The sequence below is a fragment of the Crinia signifera genome, chromosome 9, assembly GCF_055691185.1.
Source record: "Crinia signifera chromosome 9, ASM5569118v1, whole genome shotgun sequence".
Lineage (NCBI taxonomy): Eukaryota > Metazoa > Chordata > Amphibia > Anura > Myobatrachidae > Crinia > Crinia signifera.
In genome coordinates, this window is record NC_139225.1 from 31,656,134 (window position 1) to 31,681,264 (window position 25,131).

Sequence of the window (25,131 nt, forward strand, 5' to 3'; positions counted from 1 at the left end):
GCAGAGAGAGGGGGTCAGACGAAGAGAGAGAGGGTGAGAGGAGAGGTCAGGCAGAGAGGGGGGTTACGTGAGAGAGAGTGAAAGTGGTGAGGGATGGGGTGAGAGGGGGTAAGGCAGAGAGAGACAGAGGGGTGACAGTGAAGCCTGGCATAGAGGAATTGGATGGGAGAGGGGTAAGGCAGAGAGAGAGAGAGGGGGGGGGGGTCAGGCCAAGAGAGGGTGAGAGAGGGGTCAGGCATAGCGAGGGATGGGGTGAGAGGGGGGTTAGGCAGAGAGAGAAGGGGGGGTTAAGCAGAGAGAGAGAGGGGTGACAGTGGGGTCAGGCAGAGAGGGATTGGGTAGGAGGGGGGTTAGGTAGAGAGAGAGGGGGGGTCAGGCAAAGAGAGGGTGAGAGGGGAGGTCAGGCAGAGAGGGGGGTTACGTGAGAGAGGGTCATGCCCCTCCCTCAATTCCCCCTAATTATGGCCCTGTCCTAGTTAATTATGCAACACAGTACCCCCAATTCACATTATGGCATACAGCAGCCCCAGTTCATCTTATGCCACAATACAGTGCACCCCCCCCCCCCGTGCATATTCTGTAACATTATAATACCCTCCAGTTTATTTTACGCCACATAACAATTAGCAGAGAAAAATTTGTAGGGATCCCTATGTACCACCCAGTGGTGAAAAAGGAATATAACACTCCCTGCACCTATGGTAGTTATACCCAGTGGTGGTCTGAACCAGGGGCAGGTTGCTATGTGCCCCCCTTCCCCCAGGTGGTATTGTCACCTTGTGTCTTGGGCCCCATTGTCTTCAGTCGTGGTCGACCATTAGTGGTGGTTCACCAAATCATTGTCGATCTGTCGCCCGGATACGGTTACAGAATACACCAGCAATGTAGGTACAAGAGCTACTTGTTAACTATTAAAAAAAAAAAAGAACTGGTTACAATTGTCATCAGAACATGTATTACACACACGTGCAATGCGCGGTGGAAAAATATGTAACAGGAATCAGCAACACCACTGAAAAAAATTTATATATATATATATATATATATATATATATATATATATATATATATATACATCCATACATATATTACAGTCTCACATTAAAAGAGTAAACGAAAGACGATAAATGATGTAAACCACAAGCACATTAACACAATATTTCTGCCTAAGCGGGAAGCAGATAGGGAGATATATAGAACAAAGTGAACTAGAATATTTTCCACCAGCTGCCGTCACAGATAATTGGTCTGCTAGAATACCAGAGGCATTGTGATCTTGTCTCTGTCATTTATTTGATTCAAGAATTAAGCAACCAACTTGTAAGCGGTAATGTGTGTCCTCAGTAGACTTTAGAGAGTGGGAATCTTATTACTCTGCGTGACCTCCATTCAGACAAAGCTGTCACTTTATAGGTCTATTTTATTAAAAGGTGAGAAGTCCCTTCTGGCCAAAGTGAGTGTTTTTACTGGAGATGGGATTTTGGGAGAACGCATGGAAGAAAATCTCCACTGAACCTGGTGATTAGAAACATGGGGGTATGATTCAGTACCGCTTGCTAAGCAGCAGTGGTAAGCTGCGTAGCGAGCACCTTAACACTGCCCGCCGGGCAATCGTACCTACGCCTGCCCCCCACCGCCCTGCGAATCCCATCGGAAGCATGTCAATGGATGTGTAGCTGACATCAATTTGCATGCAAGTATAGGGGGGGGGGGGGGGGGAATCATTCGATGGTCACCGACTACCAAATTATTTCCCCCCCGTTTGCAAATAAAAGTCAGTGCAAACTGAATTTTATTTGGCTCGGATATGTCTGAGAACATGGCAGGCACTGACGTCATGCATTGTCAGCCGCCTGCCCCATGCAGGCTTCGACCCGCCTTCGTTTGCATGGGAACGCCAAGCGTTTTCCTTTTAGCAGTCTTGCCCAGGAAACCCTGGGCGTCCCCATGTGCCAGCCCCCTGTCCGCCTCCCCTCCATACAAATGCCTCTGCGACTGTGATAGTACAGCGGCACTGCACATGGGTATATTTGCCTATACGCATGCGTAGAGCAGCACCATCGGTACCCAGGGCAAATACACTGCGGGATGATCCTTACTGAATCAGGCCCTTGATTTTAAATCGTCATAGTAATTTCTGCTGTGAGGGGGCAGCCATTTTGCAAGTGACATTCTAACAGGAGGAGCGCCAGGACTGCAGACAGGAAGCTCTGCTGGTCCCGGCGGGCCGGCAGCCACAGATTCAGTGGTGGTGGCCCCATTTACGGAGCAGCAATAGCTTCCACATACCCCGTGGCGCCCAAACTTACCTAGCGCCTCCAAGCCGTCGCAGGGTCTGCGGAGGTATTGTTACACCACTGAATAAAAGAAAACTATGGGTTTCTTTGAATCACCCCCAATATGCAGAATAAAGAAAGCAATCATTACCTAACATACAGTAGGCTTTTACCCTTTTGTGCGAATTTTATGTTTCTAGTTATGAATACCTTTTGGACATAAGTTTGATGAACGCAGTTAAAGTATAGCGAAATGGCATTAATAACGTCTGCAATTCTCAGTGCTCATTTCATTTATATTATCTCTATAAATGTGCAGTTTTTCTCTTTTATCTGTGTCTTCTTCTGTAATGTATGTTTTTTTCATATTACATTAAATAAGAACCCTACTTTGTCGGTTAGACGCTCGGAGAATGAACGTACAGTATTATCTCTTCACACAATGACACAGGAATTTCCCGACAAACGCTATGAATGCCAAACTTTATTTGGTTGGATAAATATAACACGCAGGTATCTAAAATTAGATCGCAAACTGTATTAAGCACGCACGGTAATTACTTCTGGGTTTCTTCTGACAGGGTAACAAGATGAGGAGAGATGAGTGCTCTGTACTTACTGTATGCTAATGCATCACTCATACCCCAACATTCGCTCCTCGTGTTAATCATTATGGCAGAACGTCTGTGATCATTGTAGTATAAGAGAGAAAAGGGAAGTCCTTATACAAGGTTTGCTGTCGGGTAAGGTTCTGTCAGGGCAACTGGGGTCACAGCAGGTGGCAATCACAATGAGCGTCTTCCCATAAGCGCTAACCGTGTCCGCCACCCCACACCCCTTGCCCGCACTGCTCTGTGCGAATGGGCCAGTAACAATACAAGTCACCGCGTCCATTCGCAAATGGAGCCTGCACGTACGCATAAATGCTTATGCGCATAAGCAGTAGCAAAACATTGTGAACGCGCAGGGGAGCAATCAAACTAGAATGACCTCCTATATGCAGAAAAAGGAGCAGTGGCATAACTAGACATTTTGAGCCCATCTACATACCTCCCAACTGTTCCGCTAAACTCGGGAACGTCACGTTTTTTGGGGACGTTCCCGCGTTCCTCCCACGGTGTGCCACTGCGGGGGGCGGGGGGGGCAGTTGGGGACCCTGCTGACCCCCATCGCTCACAACCTGCCAAGCGTAGTTCCTTCAAACACAGCCTGTAACACGGGGATGGGGAACCTTCAGCCCTCCAGCTGTTGTTAAACTACCCATCCCAGAATGCTTTGCTACAGTTTTAGCATGGCCAAATAGCAAAACTGTAGCAGTGCATGCTGGGGTGTGTAGTTCAGCAACAGCTGGAGGGCCAATGGTTCCCCATCCCTGCTGTAACATGACAATTAGGGGCTTACTTGGCTTGTACTTTATTCCTCTCCAAGGTTTAGAACATCTCCTCCACTCTGTTCCCCTCCCCCACCCATGAACCTGAATTCCGCGGCTTATCCGAACCCTGTACAATTACAAACCCGTTACTTTGACATGAAAGTATATTTCTTGCCTTTCTGCTATCAGTTCAAAAAGTTTAGTTTCCATAACAACCCAGCTCAACTGTTTCTAGTGGACTCCATTTATGATGAAGACTTTAAATATAGCAATATTTTGCTTATCCTCATTTATGTTCTCTCTCTCTCTCTCGCCATTCTTCGGAGACATTGGGAAGGCTCGCCGGACGGGGCACGGATTAACGTAAAACCAAATAGAAACTGAAAGCGCTAGTAATATAACTGTAACAGCAACAGCTGGAGTGCCAAAGGTTTCCCATCCCTGCTGTAACATGACAATTAGGGGCTAACAGGCTTGTACTTTATTCCTCTCCAAGGTTTAGTACATCTCCTCCACTCTGTTCCCCTTTCGGTACCCGAAACACCGATTTGCAGGCGATACCCTGTAGAAGCCTATGGGTTTCTCTCCACAGCGCGGTGTTTGGGATCCATTACGGATGCCTCCCAGCATGCCACGTGGCCGATCCCGTCAACCTGAGGGGGACTTCCGGGTCTAAGACATCGCAAAGGACAGCTCATAACCCAAGACCTGTCCTTTGCGTTACTGATCGCATATGTTAGGGCATATGCGATTAGCATGGATGCGATAGCCAACGGAGGGGCCAGAAAAGAGGATGTTAGAGCATCCCGCCCATACCCTCCAACATCATTGACTTAAAAACCGGCACAAGGGGTGTGGCCATAGATAGAGGGGCATCGCCATGGGTAAAGGGGCATGGCCTTGACCCTTTCACTTTCCACTACGTATATTTTTTTAAGCGTCCCATTTTAAAATAAACAATGTGCTGGCTGTCCCTACCTCTATCAGTCAGTCCTGTTGGCTGTGTGGGGTCTGTGTATTTTGCGGGACCGTCACATGCCGCATAACTATACAAATCGTGATATGTTGAGCAGGCTTACCCACTTTTGGGAGGGTTACTTAAAACTAAGACAAGCACAGCCATCATCTGTGAGAAATTGCCTCATGATAATCCTGACAAATACATACAGTACCTATAGGTTACCATACCGTCCCTTAAGACCAGGACACTCATCAATTACACTGTGTAATTCCTGCGTGGTCCTGTTTAAAGGGTTAGAATGGTGAATGCATATATGTACCTATAACCTTAAACATTAGGAAACGAGGGTGGGGAAATTCTCTGCGCAGCAAGTTTGACTTTTAACTATGTCAACCTACTTTTTTGTAATTATTATTTTTTTATAACCTACTTGTACAGAATGTCAGATACATGTTCCTGGGGAAATCAAGGTATAGTGGTACAGAATTTCTACGTGCATATGAAAAAATAATCTAAGATCTAACCATTACAGTATTTTAACCTTATTAGTAGCACGTTCCTAAAATATATCATTACACGTTTCTGCAGTTCGTTATCCCCTGGTATGGTAAGTGCTAATAATGCGTGTCAGTATTAGGGTACCGTTTTGTGCACTTGTCCTTTACTTTTCCGGACCGCTGCTCCCCAATGTGTGGTGCCCTATCTCAAGGCACCGAAAGGAGTCTGGAAAAAATGGATAAACAAAGGGGGCGCCCAACAGTGCAATGACATTTTTTTTTTAAATCATTAAAACTTTAATAAGACAGCTGTGTACGGTATTCGTAACAGAACTCTCATCAGGAGGAGTGGGCTGGTGACCATATGATTCAACAGAATTCCCACTGGCCAGGCTGCAAATGGATGCCGCTATCACCGATAAGCATATCAGTCACAGACCCTTCTATCTGCGTCCTCCGACTGCCGGCGCCGTCAGACACAACGGGGCTTCATGCTCCCTAGGCTCCCAGGGCAGACCACCAGTTCTTACGGGATCCACTTCACACTGGCCACGCCCCTATGCCTTTCATCATGGGTGACCCCGCTGACGAAGTCAATGACAAAACACGTAAAGGGGGGGGGGGGGGGGTGTCGTTGTAATAATATAAGAAACACATTCAATATTCAATGTAACTAAAAGAAGGGGACCCCAGAGATATTAGTGTAACGTTCACCAATATTTCTGTTGCCGGGCCTGTTCACAGTAATTCATAATAGAAACATAGAATGTCACAGCAGATAAGAACCATTCTGCCCATCTAGTCTGACCCTTTTTTAACCATATATCTTAGTTACAGTACCTCAAACCCTATGTAATTCTTATTTCTTTGTATTGATATCCTTATGTCTATCCCATGCGTGTTTAAATTGTTCTATACCAGTGGTAGCCAACTCCAGTCCTCGAAAGCTACCAACAGTTCACATTTTCCAGACAACCCAGCTGCTGCACAGGTGCACTCATTACTCGCGAACACATTTTAAAAGATCCACAGGTGGAGCTAATTACTTCACTTGAGATTCTGTGAGGAGATCTGGAAAACATTTACTGTTGGTAGCTCTCGAGGACTGGAGTTGGAGTATGGAGTTCCATACTAAGATTAACTTACCGTATATACTCGAGTATAAGTCGAGGCACCTAATTTTACAACAAAAAACTGGGAAAAACTTATTGACTCAAGTGAGACCCTCACTCGAATATAAGCCGAGGGCATACCCTCCAACATGACCCATTCCATTCGGTACACAATGCTCTGCTCCTGGACGTCCCTGGTAATGTATGATTGCCAGCACCTGTGTGGAACTAGGTAATTGAAGAGAAGGGTGTTTCAACACAGGTGATGACAATCATACATTACCAGGGACGTCCAGGAACAGAGCATTGTGTACCGAATGGAATGGGTCATGTTGGAGGGTATGCGAGGGGGGCTTTTTCAGCATACAAAATTTTCTGAAAAAGAAACAAGGGGTTTGTTGGGCACCGTGTGGGGGTGTTCACCAAGGGGCGCAAGGGATGAGTACTGTTTAAAACAGCAGCTGCACCGGCGGGTTAGTTATTTCTCCAATGTTCTGAAAAAGTAGGCTTATACTCGAGTATATATGGTATATAACTTATTATGGGACCATTTTGTGCAATTTCTTCTTGGGGTAAGCTATTCTACCTTGACCCAGGCTAATCCTGCGCAGTGTGCCTAAGATGGCTGCCTCACCTGGGATCAGATGTACTAAGCTTCAAAAGTGATAAAATGGAGAGTGATAAACAACCAACCAATCAGCTCCTGTCTGACAGTCTGTGACATGGCAGGTAGGAGCTTATTGGCTGGCTGTTTATCACTCTCCATTTGATAACTTTTGAAGCTTAGTGCATCTGGCCCCTGGTACCTTGTTAGGGTGGAATACACAACTCTTGAAAGTTATTTTCCAAAATGGCTGCACCATACTTGCCTACCCTCCCGGAATGGCCGGGAGGGTCCGGCAAATCGGGTCCCCCTCCCGGCCCCCCGGGAAGGTGGGCAAGTCTCTCGCATTGTAGCCACAGCCCCAGCTCCCCTCTTCCCCACGGTAGAAATGTCCAAATTTTGCGGGTCCACTGGGAGGTGGCGGGGCTAAATGACGCAAATCGTGTAATTTTAGCCCCTCCCCCATCCTCGGACCCGTGAATTAATGCGGCTGCCGATCGTGGGGGCAGGGCTTAGTGACATCAGCCTCACCCCGCCCCCAAAATGAAGCCTCGTCCAGCCCCTCTTTCACTCCTCTCCGGGCTTCTCCCAGAGAGGAGTTGTCAGAAGTCGGCAGGTATGGCCTGCACCAAAGAGAAAAGACTAACCTAAGTTAGTGTAGAGCGCTTATCCAGAGTTTGTTTTGTCAATAAGCTGCTGCTTTAGGGAGTAGTCAGCTCCCAAATAGGTAAAAATAAACAAAATGACAAAGCAGTCAGTGCACTGCGAAACACGCTGGTGCTTGCCCTCTGGACCCAAATCTTTTTCAAGGAGACACCTTTCTACACCTAAGGACTTGTCCCACCTGCTGATACATCTGATCGGATCACATTTATCCCCGGAAGTCTCTTGCCATTCACAATATGGACACCTGTCACTCGCAGCAGTGAGGACTCCCGATCCGGCTAATTCCAACTGTGCCATCGGTTGAGTCCATTTTAACACCTTCAGGATACCATAAAGTGGGCAATACGGACTCCATCATATTTCTCCACTGAGATCAGAGCAGGACAAACTACTCTCCAAATTTGGTGACTATAAAATTGGGTCCATTCAATTGATTTTATATAGTTTCATTTTTTGTTTTTTATTGTTGTGTTTTTTAACATGTCAAATTGTTATTAAATTAATTACATGTGGATTGGTAAAAATCAGCGCTGCTTACTTTTGTCCTTTTTTTATTATGGCCTGTACCAACACTGCTTTGTGCCTACTGTGCTCTCAAGGCTTTCCTTTATGTCTGTGGGCTAGATTCTCTAAGCTTCAAAAGTGATAAAATGGAGAGTGATAAACAGCCAGCCAATCAGCTCCTACCTACCATGTCACAGACTGTGTTTGAGAAATGTCACACAGAAGCTGATTGGCTGGCTGTTTCTCACTCTCCATTTTATCACTTTTGAAGCTTAGAGAATCTGGCCCAGTGTGACTTGTCTATTGTTGTACTACCCAAATCCTATGTATTATGTGCATTGTTTTCATGTCTGTAGAGCGCCTTGAGTCCTGTTGGAGAAAGTGCGCTCTATAAATAAAACTTACTTACATTTACTATAGATCGTATATTCAATGCAATCTGGGTGTGATCATTGCAATATGCAATCCTATTGGCTGCATGTAACAGGGAGTACTACCAGGGACAGTGCTCTAAAAGGGACTCCAATGCGCATATTGCTGGAAAAAATGTCCGCCACAGCATTTTACCAACGATTTCCGCCACACTCCTGCCGCCATCGATAGACTCTGGAGGGTAAGTATTAGAAAAATGGGTGCAGCATGTGCGGTGTGGGTCCCCCACCGCGCGCACTGCACCCATTATAAATACGCCCCTGGGAGGAGCCTTGGACATTGGGCCTTCTCCTCACAGCTGCTGGGATTTGGGATTGAACTGAGACATCCACTGGAGGGGTCTCGGATTCGTCGTTCGTGTATAAAGACATCGCACGCACATGGGACGATCTGCCTACTGAGTAACTGTAAAGTCACGACACATCAGAAGTACGACACCGGAGCCATTGTACGTGTGAACGGTATCGCAGTCTGATGGTGGAATTCAGTGGGCTACACTCAGGATAGCTTCCGGGATCTCTGTTTGTCAAACCCACCTCAAACCCCACCACTGGATTCATGTGTCCAGGCCAGGCGCGAGGCCAGGTATCCCAACTCGTAACATGCCCTGATCATTGACAACGGCAACCGTAATGGCGGCGTATGTGCTTCCGGAGTGCATGCACATATGCCACGCCCGGATTGGAATCCCAGCCCGTTTTTCAATCTGGGAATGAATGCACATAAAATTAATATCCAACTTACTGCATTGTTTGCTGTTAATCCATCATAGCTAAACTATTTCATTCTTTCCAGGGAACTTTACAAAACAAAATCCCAAAAGTGTACTCAGCGATTATTTACCGGTGCACAGAAAGCATTCATTATACAGCGGGATTGAGCTCGGCAGCATTCAGTTCATCCATAACACTTTAGTGGAAATGTTTTCCTCTCTTCAGCGTATCCCAAGACATGTATCGCTGTAAGTGTCTGAGCTGCAAAAGCATATTTGTGCAAGTAAGACAGATAGGTACTTGTGAAGCGTTCCTGGCTTTAGGAAGAATACAAAAGCCTCCAAACAAATTAAAATTGAAGGCGATGACTTTGAAACCCATTTTTTTCCCAGAGACCTAAGTGAAGGCAGCTCCTGAAGACGGAAATCACATTTTACACAAACGCTTCCATTAAACTAACAGTAGGAGAGCAACATTTGTTTAGCCTTGCACAACAATGTTACTTAGAAACAGAACTGCCTACAGTAGCAGGGATTTTTATATATTTATTTATTACCAGTTATTTATATAGCGCACACATATTCCACAGCGCTGTACAGAGAATATTTGAACATTCACATCAGTCCCTGTGCCAGTGAAGCTTACAATCTATATCAGGGTTGCCTACCCTCCCAGAATGGCCGGGAGGGTCCCGGAAATCAGGTCCCCCTCCTGACCCCGGTGGGGGGGTCTGCTGGTCAAATGACCCGATCGATGCATTTAAGCCCCGCCCCCTGCAGTGCAATGCCTGAAATGCCGGCATTGCTAAAATGATGTGATCACTATAGTCATGCCCCAATAGGGCAGCCGGTTTGTGGCTCCTCCCCCAAACCGCCTCTTTTTCCCTCCCGGAGATGGCCCCGCCCCCCTGCTTCACTAAGCTGACTGCCCTCTTCCCTTCCACATGCACACACAGACATTCTAGGGTTATTTTTATTTAGAGCCAATTAACCTTCCAGTATATTTTTGGAGTGTGAGAGGAAACCGGAGTACCCGGAGGAAACTCACACAAGGATGGGGAGAATATACAAACTCCACACAATTAGGGCCATGGTGGGAATCAAACCCATGACCTCAGTGCTGTGAAGCAGTAATGCTAACCATTACACCATCCTTTCAGCCCTACACGTATGACCGGAAAGAGAACTATACCACCCAAAGCTATCAGTGCCAATGTTCCGGAGAGCTGAATTGTCAGATGTTGGTAAATGACTGCAGACCATAGTTCCAATTGTGAATAATGAGGACCGCGGTACCCTGTGCTACTTAGCAGATATCTCTGTATCCAGCCTTTCATAAATCATGCGGAAACTGCTTTTTAATGACCGATAAGCTTGATAAATAGACCCTACATCTATGGATAAAGTAAACCGCAAGGCACTAATAACTGTCTCCAGATATATTTATAGACAGTAGGAATCCACATGGCCTTAGTGCTGGGGAACAGTAATGCTTTACTCCCTCTATTTGGGGGAACATTTATTCCCCCAAATAGAAGGAGCTGATTGGGCTTCAATTATACGTAGGACTAAAGGTGCGTACACATGTACAGATTTTTCTGTCTGATCTATCTGGTGGGAACTTAAACCTGGAAATGTATGGGAGCAAATGACAATCAAAAAATTGTTCCCAAACGCTGGAAAACAGACAGTGATCAGTCAGACAAATTGTTTAAAGGCCCCCATACACTATGCGATTTGGGTACGATTTCACCTGATTCGGATGAACTTGCAGACATCCCCTCCGATCCGATGCGCGGTCCCGTGCGCATCGGATCGGGGTAGGGAGGTCGGACGGGCTGCACATAAGATTTGCTAAATCTTATGTGCAGCCCAGCCCCGGAGCCGTGCGGGGGATGCCGGCTATAGAGAGCCGAGCAGGTGGAGGCTGCATAGGGAGCCGGGCAGGAGGAGGGTGACAGCGGGAGGAGCGCGCTGGGCAGGGAGGAACACACTCCCTGCCCAGCGCGCTCCTCCCGCTGTCACCCTCCTCCTGCCCGGCTCCCTATGCAGCCTCCCCCTGCTCGGCTCTCTATTAGCCGGCATCCCCCGCCCGCTGATGACCCCCCCACATGGCTCCCTCCTCCTGCAGCTCCCCGGGGACTGCATATGATAATTCCATGCGATTTATCATATGCAAACCTTGGCACATCAAATGCCTAATCGTGTGTCCCCCTCCCGGGGAGCTGCAGGGTGAAATCAGGTCCGACTTGTCCTTAGGACAAGTCGGACTAATGTATGGGGGCCTTAAATCATTCTGATATAACAAATTTATCAAAGCAGATATTTTTTTCTGTTTTCCTGCATTTGGGTGGAAACGTTTGATTGTCATATGCTCCCATACATTTCCAGGTTTTTGTTCCCATCAGATAGATCAGACAGAAAATCTGTACGTGTGTGGGGGTGTGTAGGGGGTCATCCATAGCTGATCAATGCTGTACGAATTTGCAAGGCAATTGGTTATCATAATACTGCGCATGTGTATGAATCATAGCACTGATGCATGAGGCCAAACAGTGCCAATAATCAGCGAAAATTTGACTGACAGGAAGCTGGCGTTTGGAGGTACGTGGCCATTTTCTGGGAGTATCAGGAAAACGCAGGCATGCCCAGGTGTTCTCAGGGCCAGAATGTGACATCAGCGCCAGCCTCGATCAGCCTGTCTGTTGCAGAGTTGTGGAAGGGTCAGAGTTACGTACACTTACATAGACTGGGGAAATCATTAGATAGTGAATGAGTTGCATAGGGATTTGCAGATCAGCGATCCATTCACAAGACATTTGCAGATTTCTCTCCGAGATGAGGCTGTCTGATCGCAGACCTAGGCCAATTCGCACAGCATCGATCAGAGATGGACGCAGTACCGATTCACCAATCTGAGCAATTGGTAAAAGATAAGAGACAGCAGTCACGGTGTGGACTTGGATGCAGTGTGATTGATAGGTAAGGAGCATTTGTGTGTTGAAACGGGGTGTGGGGAGTCCAAAACGTGAAAGGGTTGGTACTGTTTCATGTGCATGCCTTAGTCTGTGACTGCATCTGTGCACGCAGCTGGAATGGTTCTACAATGTCCGCCTGACACTGAGTTCTACGCTGGTATGGGAACCCAACGGGAATCTGCGGCTGCGCAAGGGCTGTTCTGAACATGTACAGACCGGGTCTTGTGACGATGCCCTTAGTTTCCCTCTGCCATTGCTTGATTGACAGGCCACAGCGTTGAAGGTGTGGGGAACGGGCAAAGGGAGAGTTGTGTTCCTGAAAACAAGGTATGTCATTCCATTTTCTGGGAGGGGAGAGCCAAGGGTCTGAGTGTCGCCACGCAGACTTCCTGGCCTTGCCGCCCTGCATCTCTCTATCTCCTCCCTACCACCCTGCATCTCGCTATCTCCTCCCTACAGCCCAGCATCTCTCTATCTCCTCCCTACCGCTCTGCGTCTCGCTATCTCCTCCCTACAGACCAGCATCTCTCTATCTCCTCCCTACCGCTCTGCGTCTCTCTATCTCCTCCCTACCGCTCTGCGTCTCTCTATCTCCTTCCTACCGCTCTGCATCTCTCTATCTCCTCTCTACCACTCTGCGTCTCTCTATCTCCTCCCTACAGACCAGCATCTCTCTATCTCCTCCCTACCACTATGCATCTCACTATTCCCTCCTTACTACCCTTCTCTCTATTCCCTACCGCCCTGTGTCTCACTATATCCTCCCTATTACCCTGCATCTCTCTATGCCCTCCCTACCACCCTGAATCTCTCTATCCCCTCCTTACTGTTCTGTGTCTATACTTGCCCTTCCTATGGCCCTGCAACTCTCTATGCCCTCCCTTTCACCCTGCATCTCTCTATCCCCTATTTACCGCCCTGCATCTCTCTATCTCCTCCCTACCGCTCTGCATCTCTCTATCTCCCCCCTACCGCTCTGTGTCTCTCGATTCCCCCCCCCCCAGTGCCCTGCATCTCTCTATCCCCTCCTTACTGCCCTTCTCTCTATTCCCTACCGCCCTGTGTCTCACTATATCCTCCCTATTACCCTGCATCTCTCTATGCCCTCCCTACCACCCTGAATCTCTCTATCCCCTACTTACTGTTCTGTGTCTATACTTGCCCTTCCTATGGCCCTGCAACTCTCTATGCCCTCCCTTTCACCCTGCATCTCTCTATCCCCTCCTTACTGTCCTGTGTCTCTACTTGCCCTTTCTACCCCCCCCCCCCAGTTTCTCTCTATTCCCTCCCTCCCACCCTGCATCTCTCTATGCCCTCATTACTGTCCTGTGTCTCTGCATGCCCTCCATTTCCGACAGTCGGGATCCCGACAGTCATTTACCCGACGTCGGGATCCCAATTGTCAAAACGTCGACAGCCGGGTGCCCGACGGCCACCCGCTATTTTACCTTGTGGGGGTCCATGACCCCCATAGAGGGAGAATAGAATAGGTGGCTCGCGTAGCGCAGCGAGCCCGCAAAAGGCTTTTTTGCGCTCGCCATGCTGACGAGTCCGGGCAGTCGGGATCCCGACGTCAGGCTAATGACTGTCGGGATCCCGACTGTCAGAACCCCATACCACACCCATCTCTCTATCCTCTCCCTACTGTCCGGCGCCTCTCTATCCCCCTCCCTACAGCCATGCGTTGCATTTACAGTAACCTCCATACCAACATGCATCATCTCCCTACATTTATATGTCGGGCTACCACTTTAGCGGCGGTGCTAGAGGGCACCAGCCAAAATCTTGCCTATGGCATCAAATTGTATAGGGCCGGCTCTGGCTTTATTCTTACACTGCAATTGAGATTTCAGTTTGAACCCACATTGGCCAAGCCTGACTCTCTCTGCACATGCTACATCTGCCCAGGGTTTTGTCCATATGCAAAAATTGCAGCCTTGCTAATCGGTCTGAATGCGGCCCTGAAAGTGTGCCGTAGTATATAATGGAAGAGTCTTACCTATGTGACTTGCACGTTCTAAGCCATAGCTCAAGTACCCATTGGTCGCAATTTCCAATTAGACAAATGCAACCATACCTCATTACGCAAATCCCTTCACTCATTATGGTCATGGATGACATTAAGATTAGTGAGTGTACTGCAGAAGTATCATCTGCAGCTCTAAAAGCAGGAATCCCGTGTGGTCTGGCTCCACAAGGTCATCAATCGCTTGCTTTAAAAGCAGGGCTAAAATGTTCTTAGCTTAGAGCCTATACTGGAGATAACATTGAAATCAATATTAATAAATAAAATAATGAGTCCTTGAACAATACTTAAAGGATGGTTAACTTAGGAGCAAAGACTTCTAAAACTTGAACCATTATACTCAGCCCAACCATCCAACCTGGAGTGGTTACATGTGGAAGTGTAAAGACCAGGGGGAGGCTCCAGAGGCGGGACTGCAGCACAGTTCAAATTTCTAATAGGCCATTCAAACTGCCATTCCAAACTGACTCACTGGTGGTGGGTGTGGCTCCTCCCCCATTTGAATTTTGAACTGTGCTGCAGCTGTTAAAGACTGTTATCAAGAAATTAAGTCAAAATCATGGCGGTTGGGATCCCGGAGGTAAGCACAGGGTTAGGCACTAGGGCAGTTGTCAGGAAATAGGGGTAAATTACCCCAAATGGGGTAAAAATGAAATTTCTGGTGGTAATGGACTGTCACGCTGCCGAGACACAGCCAGGCAGGCATATGAATCTATATACATACCCGACTGTGTCACGGCAATGCATCCATTACACCAAGGAATTTTATTTCATTGCATATAGAACTATATATATAGATTCTATATGCATGCCCGGCTGTGGGCGTTACAGTGCTGTAGTGTACAAGGAACTGATGCAGTGCAGTGCATCAGGTCCTTGTGTATAATGCACTTGCCTACGCGATGCCCGGGCCCCGCCTCCATGTCCGCCCGCTTCTTCGATAGAGTTAACTTTGCCTGGTTATAGACTCCTGTCAATGTATACCCATCTCTAGTCTAGGGAAATACATTTGCACAGACTGTCACTATATCATCTTGAAATACTTAGTTGCCTGGATGTCACATTATCAATTGCTATAGCACACACACAGCCTGGCAGCCATTGATGATGATTTCCATGTATGGCTGTGTGTGTGTGGCACAAATTTTGTACCACAATCAGCCATGCATGGTAATCATCATCATCATTGCTGCCAGGCTGTGTACCATACTAACAGGATATAGCGTAAATTTTCTCAGGGTACAATGTGTATTGCAATTATATGATTTCCTTCCTTTCAATTCAAGGGGGTAACACAGGTGTATCTAAATATATTTTGGGGTAAAAGGTTAAAAAGATCCCTGACACTTCCAACTGGGGGGGAGGGATAGGGCAGTGGCATCACATGGGTGGCATGTGATGCACCCAGATGTCACCCTTCCAAGAGGTGACACAAAAATGCAGACTCTCTTACTACAGTGTGACAATACAATGCGGCACTCTGCTCCTCTCAGTGAGAAGGAGTCGGCAGTGCTGGAAGAGTCTCCGTAGGCAGGCCACTCACAGCCTGGAGTGAGGTAAACCTGTGAAGCCACACCCACTTTGTTGATTAAGAATGGCTCTTGCATGGCCACACCCCTTTCTAACAAATCCAAACCACCCTAGAATATTTTGTTAACATAGATAAATCCATTAAAATCCATTCCAAACTCAATTAATCTGAAAAAAAAAAAATCTGTTTGGGTCACTTGAAGAATAGTTGGCTGCATCAGCAAAAAAAAAGTAATTTCAATTTGTAATGTGGTCAGTCGTCTTAGCTGGCTGCAAGGCTCTGGGCCTGTCTCGCACGCAATTCCCATGCATTGCCGATGTTCACATGATGTCACATGCCTGAATGTTTCTGAAGACACCTGCGGTGCATGCCTTACACAGACCTTGCGCACAAAGGTGCTGATGTGGGTCAGATGGTATAAAAAATGTGAAAGAAAAGTGATGAGTGTTCCTGGGCGGTGACAGAAAGGGGTTTATGTACTAAGATGGGAGTTCTATTGAAGATGGGATGTCGCCCTTAGCAACTAATCAGATTCTTTGTTGTTGTTGTTGTTTAGCACCTTCTAGAAGATAATAGATATGATCGGATTGGTTAGCCACAGCAACATCCCATCTGAAACAAAACTCCCATCTCAGTAAATTTCCCACACAGTCTCTGGGGGCAGCCCAACATCTCCGGAAATGCTGGGCACTGCGCAAAGTTATGTAAATATGGGTAATCGTCCAGAGAAATCATGCACCTTCCAGGGAGGCTACACCTCCATTTTTGGTACGTGAACATCTTTGGTATGTTTGTGTGTGTGTGTTTGTGTGTGTGTCTGGGGGGAGGGGGTATATTGGCTGCACTGGGTGTCACTGAAACAGTTGTTGCCACTTATTATATTGTTCTTTACTTGGAAAAAAAGAGTATAGGAGTGAGGGAGCAAACAAAAGCACCATACCCTCCAACATGACCCATTCCATTAGGTACAAAATGCTCTGTTCCTGGACTTCCCTGCCAGTGGCAGTTGCAGAGGTGAGGCTGCAGCACAGTCCAATATTTAAAAAGGGGAGCTACACCTAATGCCACCCGAAACATCACTGTCCTGGACTCCCCTCTTTGAATTTTGGACTGTGCTGGAGTCCAACCTCTGTAACTGCCACGGAAGTCCAGGAACAGAGCATTTTGTACCTAATGGAATGGGTCATGTTGGAGGGTATGAAAGCACCCAGAGGAAACCCACCCAAGCACACATAGAATATACAGACTCTACACAGTTAGGAGCCAATTCTGGATCACACGCAGTGATCCGAATTCGGACCCTGCCTGGTGGTTAGAGTTTGCCCATTCACATTTCTGCGCATGTGCAAACTCTGACAGCGAACGGCCGTAGCGAGTTATACACTCACCATGGAGTGCCGGGATGGCCGGTGATCACCCATGCGAACACCCATCGTTTCATGGGTGTTTCCATGATAACATTGGGTGTTCCCATTGATATGCGGGCGAGCCGATGCCTGCTTGGGGCATCAGCTGTCCCCCCACTCCCCCCTCCCCCCTTCGGGCTGGCACACGCAGATGCAGAAATCAATGAATTGGTCAGTGACCATCGAATGAATTTTCCTGCAATGGCAGCATGCGAGGGGATGTGATTTCAATACACATGCAGAGGAAATAGCAGGGGGGGGGGGGGGTTTGAATCATTGGGGCAGCCTCTCTGGCACTCTGTAAGCTGCGAGCATCGCAGCTTACCGACCCAACAAGATTCAGGCCCTTAGGGACATGGAGAGAATCAAACCCATGACCATAGCGCTCTGCGGCAGCAATGCTAACCGTTACACCGATGTCCGTGCTGTCCAATCAGATGATGCGCTCTTCAACCAAATACACCCACTTATTGGAATAAAGCAACTCATCTGTCTGCTGTAATCGAATATAACGGAACTGTGCCAATACATTCATTGTGCAATACTACATAAACACAGGCAGACAATGAAGCTATTTATGGTGCACTTACTTGCTAGGCTTTACAGGCAAAATGCTAACACAGTCTATTTCAAGGTTGCAGTGTTGTATGGGATCAATGAGATCAATACTGTAGATATTCAGCCTGGGAAAAATATGGACGAATAGAAGAGCACTATTTTTAAACTGCTTTTCAGGAGGGACCACAATTTATTGTATGTTATAACTAAAACAATATATAATTGATTAATAAACAAAAATATGTTTTAAGACCAGGAAATAAGGGTCCCGTTTATAAACGAATGAAAAAACTTGTTGTGAATGATAAACAGTGCTTTAGCCAATCAGCTTCTAACTGTCACGTGTTTGAAAAATGACAGATGGGAGCTGATTGGCTGAAGTACCATTTATCATATGCAACTAGTTTTATCTAAAAAAAACTGGTTTTATCACACATTGATAAATGAGCCTCTAATTTGGTGTGGTTAATTCTAAGGGCCAGCTCTGTAGCATGACATGGAAACTTATTTGGCCACGCCCATTCACAAACACATGGCAGTTATTTATTTTGAAAAATGTGTTGCAAACTAGAAGTGTTTTAGAGCAACATCCAATAAAAATAAATAGACCGTCCTCAATGCCCCCCATAAAAACAACTCATCATGAAATGCGATGCAAGATGGAATTGTTCTCCAACCTTTATGTTCTGTATTATAAGGGACATGATTAATTTAACAAACTAAACACTTCAGTGGCTGAAGTGCTTGGTTTTTTGGAAGGACTGCATCTGATTATTAATGAGGAGGTTGATGATGAGGGTGTTGGCAGTGAAGATAGCATATGCTGGGCCACACTGTTGGTAGATGATACTAGACAGCTTGTTATACTAGATAGTAGACAGCAAATTATTATAATTTTGTCAAATAAATGTCATGAACTCCACACACTCCAATGCACTGGCCAGTTCCACTTCTGTCTCCTTGTATCCTCTATAAAGTTGTTAGCATATATTCTAAAAGGCCTCACAGCTTACCCTGCCATCCTTCCTGCCGATCCTGCTACACCTTTCCTGCCTCTCTTTCCCATACTTCCTGCCCAACACCTTACCCTCCTCCCACTGGTCCTTCACAGTCTCATCCACCTCATTTTCCCATACAGACCACAAAGTCGGATGTCCCACCTCATCCTTCCTGACATATTGTACCACTACTTTTACATTTTAAAAGTGTCTTGAACCACCAGGAGGGGTCCGGTGGGGATCGGTGTGCTAATCATTTTGACATGTTCATAATGTGAACCTTTGAGTTTAAACTGTTGCCATGTGAAATGTTGGCAGACTGAGGATACCAACGGACCGGGACAAGCATTGCCAGGACAATTAGTGTTACCCTGCAATTACCATGTCGATGAATGTCGACATGTTAACTGTTGGCTAATCATACCCAACTCACAGTAGATTACCCACAAGTGTAAACTACACTGAAGTCTAATAATGAGGCCAGCTGGTTCAATATCTATGAGGATTCGTAAACTACTGTAGGTTTCAATTCAATATTTGACCTTTTGACTGTTGACCTTGCCATTGTCAACCTATTTCAGGTGTCGATCTAAGCCCTGTCTGTCTTCAGTGGTCAACCTAATGTATGTTGACCTTCATAGGGTCGATCTTGTGACCTTATCCCTTATTTATATGAATATACTCTTTATAATACAACTAGTTTGCAGTGAATGGTAAACTTTAGCAATGTCTTATTAATGCAGCACACAGAATATCTTATTGCTGCAAACATGTTGGCATTATAGTGTTATCCATACCTCACGTCACCATTCCATCCAACAGGGGTAATAAAAAATAATCTTAACCACCATATTCACTGACGCATTTCTGTAGGGAGAGAAATGCGTCAGTCCACAGGGATGTTGTACAATACGGATCACTCCTGTGCATTGACTGGTGAAAAGTACTATAGCTATCAGTCTAATGACATCATGTTTGCGGTTAAATTATATTCTATGTGAAATGCTAGAGTAGATATGGTAGATCATGAAACAGATTTGTAATTTTCTCACTACAGGTGGTGATGAAGACACTCATTGGATTGTGTTGTATGCCAACGCAACAGATTAACTAGAGTCTGATGCTACTGAAACTATGCGTTGTGAGTCACCATTAATACGGAATTCTGTTATCAAATTGCTAATGAGCATACGTGTGATTCTCCATCCACTGCTATCAATGCTTATTGCAATGTGGTTATTCTTGGAGTTAATCAGAAATTACAGTCATTTATACCTGTTTGACATCAAGGGTAAAATTTAATAGGATGAGATTTTTAGTAAGGTTCTGAAATCGCACAAAATCGCATTTTCTTTTTAAATGGTGATTTAAAAAAAAAAAATAGACTAATGGTATGCGAATTAAGGCATGATAAATGTGATGCGATAAAATGCAAATTTTAGTCATAAAATGTGCAAATTTTAGTCGTGAAAATGAGCGAAATAATGCACATGTGCGATTTAAGGGGAAAAAAGCATGGCATAGGGTCCCCCCTCCTGAGCATAACCAGCCCCAGGCTCAAAGAATCGGTCCTGGTTTTAGAAATTCAGGGGACAAAAAACATAAGGGATCCCCAGGATTTCTAAATCCAGCGCCAGGTTCAAGGGCCAGTCCTGGTTCTCAAAATAAGTAGGATATTTTAACAATCAGTACAGGGCCCAAATAGCCAAAAGGGTAAAGCCAAAGCATTCTTCCCCATTGCTGGTCAGCCAGGGCAGGAACCCTTGAGGAGTTACCAGAGGTGGATTGGGAATTAACCCCTTCCTGACAGAGCCTGTTTTTGCCTTCCTGACAGAGCCCTTTTTTTCAATTCTGACATGTCTCACTTAAGTGGGGATAACTTTTTTTTGCTTTTACTTATCCCAGTGATTTTGAGATTGTTTTTTCGTGACACATTGTACTTCAAGTTAGTGGTAAATTTTCGTCGATACAGTCTGTGTTTTTTTGTGAAAAATACCAAAATATCGTGAAAAAATGGAAAATTTAGCGATTTGCAAAATGTTAAATTTTCTGCTTGTGAGACAAATAATCTTACCACTCAAAATAGTGAATAACTAACATAGACCATATGTCTACTTTATGTTGACATCATTATTTCAACTTCCTTTTAATTTTTTGGGACACTAGGAGGCTTACAATATGAATAGCAAATTCTCAAATTTTCAAGAAAATTTCAAACACTGATTTTTTTAGGGACCAGTTCAGTTCTGATGTGACTTTGAGGGACTTGTATGTGAGACACCCCCATAAATGATGCCATTTCAAAAACTGCACCCCTCACAGTATTCAAAACAGCATTTTGGAAGTTTGTTAACCCTTTAGGTGTTTCACAGGAATTAAAACAAAGTGTAGGTGAAATTTCAAAATTTCTTTTTTTTTGCAGATTTGCAATTTTAATACATTTTTATAAGGAACACAGTACATTTTACTAGAGAAATGTGACTAAAAATTGATTCCCCCAATTCTTTTGTTTTCATAAATATCCTATATGTGGCCCTAGTGTGCACGGTGACCAAACCACAGGCTTCATAATAGAAGGAGCACCTACTTGATTTTGGAGCCTCCTTTTTATGAGATTATTTTTTAGGCACCATGTAGGTTTCTAGGCACCATAACATGCTAAAAGTTAGGAACCCCCCCACAAGTGACCCCATTTTGCAAACTACACCCCTCAGGGAATTCAGCTAGGGGTATAGTGTACATTTCAAACCCGCAGGGGTTTCACCAATTGTGGTACAACTGGGCAGTGAAAATGAAAAATTATTTTTTTTACACAAAAATGCAGTTCTGGCTCCAAATTTGTCATTTTCAGAAGGTATGAAGGAGAAAAAGCACCCCAAAATCTGTGCCCCAATTTCTCCCGAGTACAGCAATGCCTCACATGTGACCAAAAAATACCAGTTGGGTGCATGGCAGGACTCAAAAGGGAAGGAGTGATTTTTGGATTTTGCAGCTCAGATTCTGGTGGAATTTTGGTGGGTGCTATGTCGCATTAGCAAGACCCCCCAAGCACCAATACAGTGGAACCCCCCCACAAGTCACCCCATTTTGCAAACTACACCCCTCAGGGAATTCATCTAGGGGTATAGTGTACATTTCAAACCCCCAGGGGTTTCACCAATTTTGATACAAGTGGGCAGTGAAAATGAAAAATTACATTTTTTTACACAAAAATGCAGTTCTGGCTCAAAATTTTTCATTTTCAGAAGGTATGAAGGAGAAAAATCACCCCAAAATCTGTGCCCCAATTTCTCCCGAGTACGGCAATGCCTCACATGTGACCAAAAAATACCAGTTGGGTGCATGGCAGGACTCAGAAGGGAAGGAGTGATTTTTGGATTTTGCAGCTCAGATTCTGGTGGAATGAATGGTGGGTGCTATGTTGCACCAATACAGTGGAACCCCCCCACAAGTCACCCCATTTTGCAAAGTACACCCCTCAGGGAATTCATCTAGGGGTATAGTGTACATTTCAAACCCCCAGGGGTTTCACCAATTTTGATACAAGTGGGCAGTGAAAATGAAAAATTACATTTTTTTACACAAAAATGCAGTTCTGGCTCAAAATTTTTCATTTTCAGAAGGTATGAAGGAGAAAAATCACCCCAAAATCTGTGCCCCAATTTCTCCCGAGTACGGCAATGCCTCACATGTGACCAAAAAATACCAGTTGGGTGCATGGCAGGACTCAGAAGGGAAGGAGTGATTTTTGGATTTTGCAGCTCAGATTCTGGTGGAATTTTGGTGGGTGCTATGTCGCATTAGCAAGACCCCCCAAGCACCAATACAGTGGAACCCCCCCACAAGTCACCCCATTTTGAAAACTACACCCCTCAGGGAATTCATCTAGGGGTATAGTGTACATTTCAAACCCCCAGGGGTTTCACCAATTTTGATACAAGTGGGCAGTGAAAATGAAAAATTACATTTTTTTACACAAAAATGCAGTTCTGGCTCAAAATTTTTCATTTTCAGAAGGTATGAAGGAGAAAAAGCACCCCAAAATCTGTGCCCCAATATCTCCCGAGTACGGCAATGCCTCACATGTGACCAAAAAATACCAGTTGGGTGCATGGCAGGACTCAGAACGGAAGGAGTGATTTTTGGATTTTGCAGCACACATTCTGGTGGAATGAATGGTGGGTGCTATGTTGCACCAATACAGTGGAACCCCCCCACAAGTCACCCCATTTTGCAAAGTACACCCCTCAGGGAATTCATCTAGGGGTATAGTGTACATTTCAAACCCCCAGGGGTTTCACCAATTTTGATACAAGTGGGCAGTGAAAATGAAAAATTACATTTTTTTACACAAAAATGCAGTTCTGGCTCACAATTTTTCATTTTCAGAAGGTATGAAGGAGAAAAAGCACCCCAAAATATGTGCCCCAATTTCTTCCGAGTACGGCAATGCCTCACATGTGACCAAAAAATACCAGTTGGGTGCATGGCAGGACTCAGAACGGAAGGAGTGATTTTTGGATTTTGTGGCTCAGATTCTGGTGGAATTTTGGTGGGTGCTATGTCGCATTAGCAAGACCCCCCAAGCACCAATACAGTGGAACCCCCCCACAAGTCACCCCATTTTGCAAACTACACCCCTCAGGGAATTCATCTAGGGGTATAGTGTACATTTCAAACCCCCAGGGGTTTCACCAATTTTGATACAAGTGGGCAGTGAACATGAAAAATTACATTTTTTACACAAAAATGCAGTTCTGGCTCAAAATTTTTCATTTTCAGAAGATATGAAGGAGAAAAAGCACCCCAAAATCTGTGCCCCAATTTCTCCCGAGTACGGCAATGCCTCACATGTGACCAAAAAATACCAGTTGGGTGCATGGCAGGACTCAAAAGGGAAGGAGTGATTTTTGGATTTTGCAGCTCAGATTCTGGTGGAATTTTGGTGGGTGCTATGTCGCATTAGCAAGACCCCCCAAGCACCAATACAGTAGAACCCCCCCACAAGTGACCCCATTTTGCAAACTACACCCCTCAGGGAATTCATCTAGGGGTATAGTGTACATTTAAAACCCCCAGGGGTTTCACCAATTTTGATACAAGTGGGCAGTGAAAAAGAAAAATTACATTTTTTACACAAAAATGCAGTTCTGGCTCAAAATTTTTCATTTTCAGAAGGTATGAAGGAGAAAAAGCACCCCAAAATCTGTGCCCCAATTTCTCCCGAGTACGGCAATGCCTCACATGTGACCAAAAAATACCAGTTGGGTGCATGGCAGGACTCAGAAGGGAAGGAGTGATTTTTGGATTTTGCAGCACAGATTCTGGTGGAATGAATGGTGGGTGCTATGTTGCACCAATACAGTGGAACCCCCCCACAAGTCACCCCATTTTGCAAACTACACCCCTCAGGGAATTCATCTAGGGGTATAGTGTACATTTCAAACCCCCAGGGGTTTCACCAATTTTGATACAAGTGGGCAGTGAAAATGAAAAATTACATTTTTTTACACAAAAATGCAGTTCTGGCTCAAAATATTTCATTTTCACAAGGAATGAAGGAGACAAAGCACCCCAAAATCTGTGCCCCAATTTCTCCCGAGTACGGCAATGCCTCATGTGTGACCAAAAAGTGGCAGGACTCAGAAGGGAAGGAGTGATATTTGGAGTTTGCAGCACAAATTCTGGTGGAATTTTGGTGGGTGCTATGTCGCATTAGCAAGACCCCCCAAGCACCAATACAGTGGAACCCCCCCACAAGTCACCCCATTTTGAAAACTACACCCCTCAGGGAATTCATCTAGGGGTATAGTGTACATTTAAAACCCCCAGGGGTTTCACCAATTTTGATACAAGTGGGCAGTGAAAAAGAAAAATTACATTTTTTACACAAAAATGCAGTTCTGGCTCAAAATTTTTCATTTTCAGAAGGTATGAAGGAGAAAAAGCACCCCAAAATCTGTGCCCCAATATCTCCCGAGTACGGCAATGCCTCACATGTGACCAAAAAATACCAGTTGGGTGCATGGCAGGACTCAGAAGGGAAGGAGTGATTTTTGGATTTTGCGGCTCAGATTCTGGTGGAATGAATGGTGGGTGCTATGTGGCATTAGCAAGACCCCCGAAGCACGGTGAAATTATGAACCTAATATTCCATAGATGTGTGGTATAATTTAAAACACTCCTTTATACATAGGCCGGGTTTGTCGGGGCAAGTGTCACACTGGAAAATAGTTTGCTTTCTTATTCCCTTTTTATAGCAAACTTTGCACCTTTTTTGTGTCCTGCCCTTTTTTCCAGTGGAGGGGATTTCATCAGGAAAATGCTGCCCTGGTACAATACGGGGGCCAGTACTAGAAGTACTGGGGCCCTCTGCCTGCTGGTTCCCAAATATTAGGCCCTTTATGACTTCCTCTTGAAAGTGCATAAATGTCCCCCTCTGGCCGGTAGAACGGAATAGCACGTAAGCGTTATACAGTGCCATCTGGATGATATACA

The 25,131-nt window shown here is 45.4% G+C and overlaps 1 long non-coding RNA gene across 1 annotated transcript in view; it reads right to left on the bottom strand.

The window, feature by feature from the left end:
* Positions 1 to 782: 782 nt before the first annotated feature.
* The window catches only part of LOC146035331 (uncharacterized), a 39,303-nt gene continuing 14,954 nt past the window's right edge, over positions 783 to 25,131 (bottom strand). Inside the window, exons 2-3 of the long non-coding RNA XR_014460620.1 lie at positions 17,668 to 17,760; positions 783 to 908 (exon numbers count right to left, since the gene is read on the bottom strand). This is a non-coding gene — a long non-coding RNA (uncharacterized LOC146035331). The remainder of the gene's footprint in view (positions 909 to 17,667; positions 17,761 to 25,131) is intronic.